Raw genomic sequence first — 10,498 nt, forward strand, 5'->3', positions numbered from 1 at the left:
GAGGAGAGGAGAGAAGAGAAGAGAAGAGAAGAGAAGAGAAGAGAAGAGAAGAGAAGAGAAGAGAAGAGAAGAGAAGAGAAGAGAAGAGAAGAGAAGATGAAGGAGAGAATGAAGGGAAAAGCAAAAACAAACAAAAAGAAAAAAAATAAAAGAAGTAAAACCAAACTCAACAACAAAAAAAGGAGGTGGCCCCAGCTAAACCAGCAGGACAGGCTCACAGGTATCAGGCTACACAGCAAACTCTGTCACAAAGCAAACAGAACAAAGCTTCCCCAGCCATTACTGACACACATCTGTTCCAGCTCTCTGCACTTGGGCTGCACAGTGTGAACAAGTCCCTGCCCCGCCCCCACCTTCACCCCAGCTTGTGCCAAAGGAAAATCTGCATTCCAGGAGAACCGAAGGACTCTCACACCATCCGCCCTCAAATAAATACCAATAAAAATAGAATCCTCGAGCTAGCAAGATGGCTTATTGGGTAAAGGCACTTGCTGTCAAGCCTGATGACCTGGGTTTAATTGCTGGGACCCATATGGTCAAAGGAGACTGACTTTTGACTTTCATACCTGTGCCAGTGCATGCAGAACAGAACCAGGGGGGCCATATTGATGTTACACAATTCATCCTGGAACATCAAAGGGTGTGGCTGTCCAAAGACCCAGACCAAGAGATAAGATCATAGCCACTCAGGCTGAGGAACAGTCCCCAAATGACTGGCCAGCCTCAAAGCCAAGATTATAGAAATCATGGAAATTCTGAGAACTGTCACAGACTAGAAGAAACATGGAACCCTGGCGGGGACTTGAGTCTGCATTTCAATTGGAAGAAATTCCAAGGGTAGTCACAAGGGAGTAGACGACAAAGGTCGAGGTCAATGGTGTGTAGAAGGCAGGAAGTTGACTCAACATCAGGCTAAGGAAGATTTATAGAAAGATAAGTTTACCGTCTCTGACTCTCTCTTTCCTGAACACCAAGGGAACGTCCCAGTCCTCAAGTCCACCCTAGAGTGAGGATGAGTCTGAGTAAGGTCCCTCTGCAGCGCCATCCGTTGTCTATTGGATATCAAAGAGCATGCCATCAGGTTATGGGGAGATGACTCCATGGATAAAAACAGTTACCACACAAGCATGAAGACCAGTGCTGTGTCCCCACCACCCAGATCATGCAAGGTGGCTCTACTGTATTCCCAGCACCCAGGAAAAACAAACACACAATTACACAAACCAAACAAACAAAGCAAAAAACAAGACAAAACATACAAAGAGAGTGCTGACCTGCAGGAGGGCAGGGTGATGAGCAGGTGATGTGCTGGCCCTGGCCCAGGAGGGAAGTCACTGAAACAGCAGGTGGACTCATAACATGCTTTGGTGGGGACGCTGGCAGGATTTGATGGCTGTGGCCTAGGGGATGAGATAAAGAAGAAATTAAGATCACTCCTGAGGTTTTGCCTGACGATCACTGTTGTATAATATGGGGATGGGGGTGAGTTGACCTCAGAACCCCTGGGTATGAGGAGGTTTGAGGCCAGAGCAGGGAGATCCTCAGCCCTGAACTCAGGAAGCTTGAGTGGTGAGAGACCATGTGATCCCAGGTGCTACCTTCTCCTTTCATTCCCCCTTAGGTGGAAGGGCGACCGCTCACAATCTCAGTCTTGGTGAGACACTCCTGCTCACAAGCATGCAGGGGGAGCCGTGTGTTTCCAGTCAGTGAGTCAACTGTTCAGGGGCAAGCTAATTAAAATTTTAATCCCATGATTTTCATCTTAATCTCTTTTTCCTATTAGTTTTGATCAATGCCCACAAATACAATTTAACAGAACTTTTCATTTAGATAAATGACTGAGTAGGGCACCTAGCGAGTCTGTTTGTTATGAACCAATTGATAACTAAAATTTATATGCTAATTACTTAAAACCACAGACTAATTTCTAAAGCGCATTATTATCACAAAGCTATGCCTGTGTTATCAAACGGAATACCTTATTCTTTCAGGGGGAGCAACGGTTTGAGTCTGTTTCTCTTGACTTTCAGTGGTCAAATCACAGCGTCCTCTGCTGGTAATTGGCACATCTGGGAGATGTCCTCACGTGCTTGCTGACACACTAACAATGAGAATGGCAATCAAGTGAGAAGATTCCACAAACTCCTCAGTTCTCTGGAGACTTCTAGCCCTTGATCCCCCTACTCCACCTCAAAAACAAACAAACAGGCTGTTGTGTTTATAAAAAGAGAAAGAGGGGGGTATGTTCTATGGAGGTGTAGGGGAAGGCATCCCTTCCCTCTCAGGGAGGGACCAGCCACACAATGGTATAGTATAGAATAGAGTTTATTCAGGGCATGGGGAGGGGAGTTAAGAGGGTAGTAGAGACAGACAAGAAGAGGAGAGGAGAGGAGAGGAGAGGAGAGGAGAGGAGAGGAGAGGCCAGTGATGAGCATGTGGATGGGAGTGGGGTAGGGAGAGAGAGGGGAAGGGAAGCAGAGAAAGAGCAAGAGAGCAGGAAGAGGAGGAAGAGAATGAGGAGGGGGCAAGGAGCCCCTTTTATAGTGGGTCAGGCCTTCCTGGCTGTTGCCAGGTAACTGTGGGGAGGAGCTTAGACAGAATGCTAACACAGGCTATATACAACATACTATATAAAATATAGTATGAGGAAGCTTTTTTTTCTATTAAAGGTGTCAAGGGCCAATGTTACAAACCACCCAATCCTGTGAAACTCTTCTTTCTATGTGACCGTTGGCAATCCCAGGGCTGGACTCTATAGCACTCTTCCTGCTCTCTCCAATCACAAATTAGCCAATCTCATCGGATTGTGAGATCAAGCTTCTGCCAATGGGATTAGACACCGTCACTTAGACTGAAAGCTGAATGGCCTCCCTGCCGGCCCCGCTGTGCCTGGTTACCTGGCTTTTGGGTTGTGGTTGATCTACGCTTTGTACAAAAAGAAGCTGCTTTGCTGGGATACTGTCACTGTGTGTGTTTCTTCATGCAACACCTAGAGATCTTTTCTGCAGGGGCTGACTGTTGCTGCTTAGTCCAATGCTAAGGTAGAAGGCACTGATGTTCTGTTGGTTGGGTCTGTAAGGATGCTCCTTTGGTACATGTGCATCCTTGCATGCTTTGCTTTGCACATGTATGAATCCACTTACTTGAATACGCATGCACCTGGAGGCCCACAATGGGTATCAGGAATTATTCTTCTGCCTGATTCACTGAAGCAGGGTTTCTCAACCTCAGTCAAACCCAGAGCTCGCTCATACAACTAGTGTTACCAGGCAGATTGCTCTGGGATCCCTTGTGTCTTAGTCACTGTCCTATTGCTGTGAAAAGACATCGTGACCACAGCAATTCTTATAAAAAGGAACACATTGAATTGGGACTTGATTACAGTTTCAGAGGTTTAGTCCATTATCATCATGGGGGGGGGGAGCATGGCAGCATGCAGGCAGACCTGGTTCTGGAGAAGGAGCTGAGGGCTCTAAATCCAGATCTGCAAGCAGCAGGAAGAGGTGGAGGTGGTGGGATGCTGTAGTCTCATCCTTAGAAGGCAGAGGCAAGGTGTTGCAGTCAACAAAGCTGAAAGGAGTTGGAGGTCTGAAGAGCCTTAGTCTGGCTTGGGCTTTGAAACCTCAAAGCCAACCCCTAGTGACACACTTTCCTCAACAAAGCAACACCTGCTCTAGCAGACCACACCTCCTAATCCCTCTCAAGTAGCGCCACTCCCTGATGACGGACCATTCAAATATATGAGCCTATGCTTATACAAAATACCACATTCCACTCCCTAGCCCCCATAGGCTTGTAGCTGTATCATAATGAAAAAAAAATGCACTCAGTCTAACTTCAAAAGTTCCCATACTTAGTAGTTGAGACTACCATAGTCTCAACGCTTTAATTCCAACACTTAAAGCCTCTTCTAAGATAATGACAATAACTTCTCTGTAACTCCCTGTAAAGTCAAAATCAAAAAGCAGATTACATACTTCACAGAGGAAAGGAGGCAAACTGAAAAACTACTGGACCAACACCAGACCTAAAACCAGCAGGGTAAACTCAGAACTCTCTATCTCCACGTCTGATGTCAAAGTGCTCGTCAGATCTCCAGCTCCTTTCAGCTTTGTTAACTGCAACACCTTGCCTCTGCCTTCTAAGGCTGTGATTACAGCTGGCCACTGCCTCCGCCTGGCATTTATGCAGGTTTTTAGGGATCTGAACTTTGGTCCTCACGCTAGTGTAGCGAGTATTCTAACCACTGAGCCATCCCCTTCGTTTCTGGTTAATGGTCTTTCTTATCCACTAAGGCACAGCTTTCATTTCCCACGAGGTCTATGTCAAGCACCCTCAAGTTCTTTCAATGAAGTTTTAAGGTTTTTATTTTAAAGATAAATACCAAAGTCTCTGGCCTCTATAGACCTCTCAGCCATTAACAGTGCTGTTTGTACTTGGATTTGCACTGCCATTCTGATGAAAGAGCAAGAAGGTGTGTGATACAATGGGCATTATCCAGTAATGACATTCTTCATGGATATAGATCCAGATACAGGAAGTTTGCCAGATAACAAAGTGGCTGGGTCTGGCTCAACTAAATCTAAACAGAGAAGAGAGCAGTTCTGCAGATATCAAGGCCCTGGGTGACCATGATGGCCAGCCACAGTATTGACTGTCTCTATATCCCTGCTGCACCTGTGGCTGGCAGAGTTCTCAACCTGAGCTCAGGGAACCTTCCTCTGGACTCCTTCCTCGCTGTTTCTCTCTAGGCTGCCTCACCACCAGCCCCTCAGACAAGGTAAAGAAGATGAAGGAGGCAGAGATCTCCAGTGTGCCCAGACAAAATGCTAATGTCAGCTCTTCATTTCTAGAGGGTGCTAAAGCAAGCCAAAAAGTGAGAGAAATTCTATGTGAGACCTAAAAGCCACCCTGGGTCAGGTAGCCACCATGTTGTGAATGCTGGGTAAGGTCTCAACCTTCAGGCTCTGCACTGTAGCAAAGAGAATGGGCTGACCCACTCCTTCCCACTACCATCAATCACCCTCCTCTTCCTGGACACAGTGTTTACTGTAGCCCCACTATGTGCTCTGACCCAGAAATCAGGGAGTAAGATGGACCAACCATTAAGTTTCCTGGCAGTGGAAACTGCAGGATAAGCAATGGAGCAGACAGTTCCCAGCAGGGAGCACTAGGAAGGCTGAGCATGGAGTACAGCCAACATGAAGCACCTAAAGGAGACTTGTCTGGCTTTGGCCATGTCAAGGAGAAACATAGCCCTCACCATTCTTGAACCAAATATGAGTGTGAGTGGCCCAGGAACATGAATGGAGTCAGGCTGCCCCCAAAGACATGCTTCATTATGGAAGTGGCCACCTGATGTTGTGTTAGTTACAAAACAAAGAGAGCCATAAGTCAGTAAAGCTGGGACATTTCTCCTAAAGGTTTTAGGTGCTGATGCCTTTCTTAGCTTTTGGACTGGTTAAGAGTATGGGTTTTGGTAGTCATAGGAATGTTAGATCAGACAGGAATGGTCAGTGAATGTCTTTTCAAGGGATGAAAAACAGCCCAGGATAATTTGGTTCTGGTCTCAACCGTCTAATTTTCTGTAATTATGAAGTTCAGACACTAGGACTTACAGAATCTTCAACATGGCGTGCTTTGATCCCCCTGGGAGCTACTCAAATTAGGGCCGCACTGGAAAATATGAGAGGAAGAGGTGAAGAAATGGCTGAGAAGGGGGTTGTGGTAGATTGACTTGTGGAATGAGCAGGAGCAATTGCAATAGGTAGATAGCTATGTGAACACTGGGGTGCTATAGGACACAAAAGGACACAAATGAAACAGTCTGGATTTTAGAGACATTCAGCCTGAAGGACCAGCAGGTAGGGAGACTCAGCAGGCCAACGGGATGCCTTGGCATTTTTATTGAGAGGCCTGAGCTAGAAGTCTGTTTTAAATTAAAGCACAAAGATGGAGTGGAGTAAGGGGGAAAGCGCTCTTTCAGAAATAGGCCTAGGACTGAGCATCAAGAGCTCCCACTCTTAAAAGGAGAGGAAGAAAAGAGCTGGAGAGAAGGCTCCATGATTACAAGCTCTTCATCTTTTCAGAGGGTTTAGTGTGCAGCAAGTACCCAGATGACAATGACCAACCATGTGCATCAGGGATTCTGACTTCTGCAGCCACCAGGCATACACAGTGTGCACAGACATGTGTGCAGGCAAAACTCATCCACGCAAGATTAAAAAATAGATAATGCTAAAAGGAGAGGAAGAGCTGGCAGCCATAGGAAGAAATGGTATAGTAGGAGCAAGGCAAGAAAGCTCCAAGGAGTAGGACACCTGGGCCACTGTGCTGAGAAGACCAGGAATGTCATGCACACATCAGCCAGAGTCTGCTCACTGGAACTAGGGAGAAGAGCTGCCCCGGGAGAGGGGAAGGAGAGGGAGGGTGAGAAAATGGGCACAAATGAGCATACAGAGTCTTCCAGGAAATTGTCTGTGAAAGAATGAGAGTTGTAGTAGAAAGAAGATGCTAATGTCTTCTTAAATTAAAATCCTGTGGGGCTAACAACAGAGACAGTGCTAAGAACTGTGTGTGCCCTTGGGCAATTTCATGAGTATTGTCAACAGGGATGGATGAGCTCGTAGAGGCCTGGGCTGCCTGGGGATTGTGGCTGGGAGTTGTTATTAGTTCTCTGTAATCATTTTACCAGTAACAACGAGTGTTCTCTACACTGCCACTTACACACACCCCCAGTCCCACAAGTGTAGTGGATAACAACGACTGACTCTCGTCCCTGCAGCCCTGAGTTTAGTGTCTTCATTGGGGTCGGTTTCTCCTGCAATGCTGCAGACATACTTTTCACTTCAACTGTTTTCATTGGCCAAAGAGAGAAGGGGGAGGGACCTGTGGGTCAGTGGGTCTTCTCTTCAATCCAGTTCTCTAGAAGTTTCTCCATATCTGATATAGACCCTTCCCAAATTTTTGTGAGCTTTACTGTCTTCAATGGGGCAGAGCCTTTACTGCAGCAGTTCTCAACCTGTGGGTCGTGACCCCTGGGGCAGGGGTGGGGGTGGGGGGGATGACACTTTCACAGGGTCACCTAAGACCACTGGAAAACACAGATGTTCATGTTACGATTCATAACAGTTGCAAAATTACAGTTATAAAGATAATTTTATGGTTGGGAATCACCACAGCCTGAGGAATGGTGTTAAAGTGTCGCAGCATTAGGAAGGCTGAGAGCCCCTGCTTTAATGGCTTCTGTCACTTTGCTTTGCAGGAGTGAAGCTATGGCGAAATGGAACATACCTGAGTAGTCAGCAATGAGCTGACGAGTTTCCATTGATGATGTCCTAGATTCCTTCTGATTTTGCTTTCTCCTCAGTCACTCAATACGGTGCCTTACCAGCAACATTTCCCATGGATTTTACTCTTGGAAACCATTGTGAGGAGGAAGGAGAAGAAGATGAGAAGGGAGAGGAAGAGGAAGAGGAAGGAGAAGCCCACAAAATTAAAGGAAGCACATGAGAGGGCAGTGCCACTAAGAGTCAGAAAACAGGAGGCGCACAAAGCAACTGCAGCTCCTGTGAGCACATGCTCCTTTTTGATAGAAGCTATGTGGATGAGATGCACAGCTGTGTTGGGTTTTGTTTTAAGAGTAGAGAGGATCTAGGGTTGTGGCTAGAGTGGCTATTGGTAGAGTGCTTGCACACTATGCACAAAGCCATGAGTTCAATTCCAAGTACCACACAAAGCAAGATGGTGTCTCTCACCTGCAGTCTCAGTCTGTGGGAAATGGAGGCAAGAGGAGCAAGAATCCAAGGCATTGTTATAGGGGAGGTTATCTTGTTCTACATGAGACCCTGATACACAAAGAGTTGAGGATGTTAATCAACTGATGGCTAAATTGCCTTTTGTTTTGTTTTGTTTTTAAAGGATGATTTTTTTTTTAAAAAAAAAAAAGAAAGTGGGGTTGGTAGAATGGATGCATGCCACACCCACTCCAGTGGAAACTGTGTGACAAGCCCAAAAGCTTGGACGCAGTCCTGAGGCAAAAAGTGTCATGGAAACTAGTCTCCTGGAGCCTTAGCATCCCGTAGCATGAATGCTCCAAACTTGTCCTTGCGTTAGTCAGTGAATGGTTCTGTGTGCTTTCTTTCAGTATTGTTTTATTATAGGTGCCTCCAAAGAATGATTTGACAAATAGATAAGTTAGATTGAACTTTGCTTCCTGGCCTTTCACCAATGTCCTGATGTCCTAGGCAGTCCTTGAGCTGACCCTCGGCTTGGAATTTCCTAAGAATGTTACTCATTCAGATGAAATGCCTCCAGTGTTGATAGTAAGAAATTAGGTATTGCAGTTTGCTGGATAGGAGCTAGAAATCTCAGGGCTAGTTCAACAATGTATCCTTAGAATCCTCATTACAGTCAGGTATGGCAGACTACATTACATATTAGAAGAAAGTTGGTGAGTTCCTCTGACAAATGGAGATTCCCTATGGATACTTAAAAGAGCAGCCAATTTACTCCCATATGCAGGAATTTACAATAGTCTAGGAAGAAGGAATGTTGTGGTTTAAGGAGGAACTGTAATATTATTCTTGAAAAGGTTAGTGGAATGGAACTACCCTGGTGCATGTTTTCCACTAGGCCCAGAGAAATAGCATAATTTGGTATTTACTAAGGGACCCCTGGTGGTGGGTTAAAAATAGACTAGAATTGCACCTGGGCGTATTAGCCGTTTCACCTGGCTCCTGTGAATAGCTGATTTTAGATAGGGCTGATCTTATCTCAGTTGTAACACTGCCTAGTTTATGTCAGTTTTTATGTATGCATTTTCTCTGTTTTGTGTAAAGAGTCATTAAGTATCAGGTAACCTCAATGTACCTTGGCTGATGTGTCACCATCTTCCTCCTTTCTTATTTTCTTCTGTAATATAAGTCTGATACTCTCTTGGAGACATTACATTCAGATACAGCACTCTCTCTGGTGTCCATGTCTATTTGTCATCCCACTGACTCCTTGTCCACCTGAAAACCCGGACCCTGAATTCTCCCTCGGGTTGAGGGACCAACTGAGACCAGTCTGTGGCAGATGCAGAATGAAGGGACTGGTGAGACCAAACCAGGAACCATACATCTTGTAGGTTAAGGGTTCTATTTGCAGTTAAGACAGTTAAGAAGTCTCTGTTGTCCTATGTTGAGTTCTTGCAAATTAAGGTTTCTGTTTGTAAGTGAGAATAAGCTTCTGTTTCATAGAACTGGTGTAAACTGCTTGCAGCCCCATGCCCATGGCGGAGCGCCTTACCCTCCTTCCTCCCCTTACACTGTATTTTCCTAACAATGTATAACCTACAATCTCTTGCCCCTGTGAACATCCCATCTCTCCTATAAGAGACTTCAAGAGGCTAGCAGAGGCAGCCATCTGACTGGTTCCTGGTACACCCCCACAATAGAGCTTGTTTTAATTGGAAAATTGTGGGCTTGCTCTTTTCTAGTTGAAATTCACAAGTTTAACAGGACAGCCTCAGAAGGTCACTATGGGAAAAGAGCATTTTAAAACTGATTGCTGAAAAAACTGTATTTTACAAGTCCTGGAGTTATTAACTACTTTAAGGTTACCTTGATAAGATACCACATTTACCTCCTGATAGATGATGGCAAAGAGCCTCCAGAAAAGGCTGCTTTTCTAAGGAAAGGTTCATTTCTGTTGCTACAAAATGCCCTGATACAAAGGGGAGGAAGTGTTTATTGACTTAACAGCCCATTCCCTCAGGTAAGTCAAGGCAGGAGCTCAAGTAGCTTGTCACATCATATCCACAGTCAATAGTAAAAAGGGAACAAACACATCCTTACCTCCACTTGGCCAGCTTTCTACTCTCAGTTCCCATTGCCTAGGGAATGGTGCCACTCACAATGGGTTGAGTCTTTTCCACTTCAATTAACAATCAAGGCAACCCCACCCACAAGGCGTGCCCACAGGGGAACCTGTTCTAAATAATTCCTCATTAAGACTTTCTTCCCTGGTGCAGGAAGAAAGACAGGCAAAGTCGTGTGTGCCTCCATGTAATGGCTTGTCAGTAATATAAAATGCCTGAAATCTGGGGAAACATGAGATGGGTAGAGTGGCCTTCTGTACTTAGAGGTCAAGAGAGAGTAGGTGAAATTGCACAGTGTGATAACCACCTTGACTGTCGGTCCCGATACCAAAACCCCTCTCTATTTCCCACATCCTGTTATTTATTACCTTACTCGTCCCACTTTTACAATATTTTCTTTTCATGAGAATCTAGTAAATTGCTATCAGTATGGAACCTTTATTCATGCCATAGTGCTAAGTTTCCACATCCCAGGGAGTTCTGATGCTGACACCTATCTTACAGAAGACTGAGAAGCTAAGAGTCCGGGATCCAGCCAGGCGTGGTGGCGCACGCCTTTAATCCCAGCACTTGGGAGGCAGAGGCAGGCAGATTTCTGAGTTCGAGGCCAGCCTGGTCTACAAAGTGAGTTCCAGG

This window comes from Mus caroli, chromosome 2, assembly GCF_900094665.2.
Source record: "Mus caroli chromosome 2, CAROLI_EIJ_v1.1, whole genome shotgun sequence".
NCBI classification, from domain to species: Eukaryota; Metazoa; Chordata; class Mammalia; order Rodentia; family Muridae; genus Mus; species Mus caroli.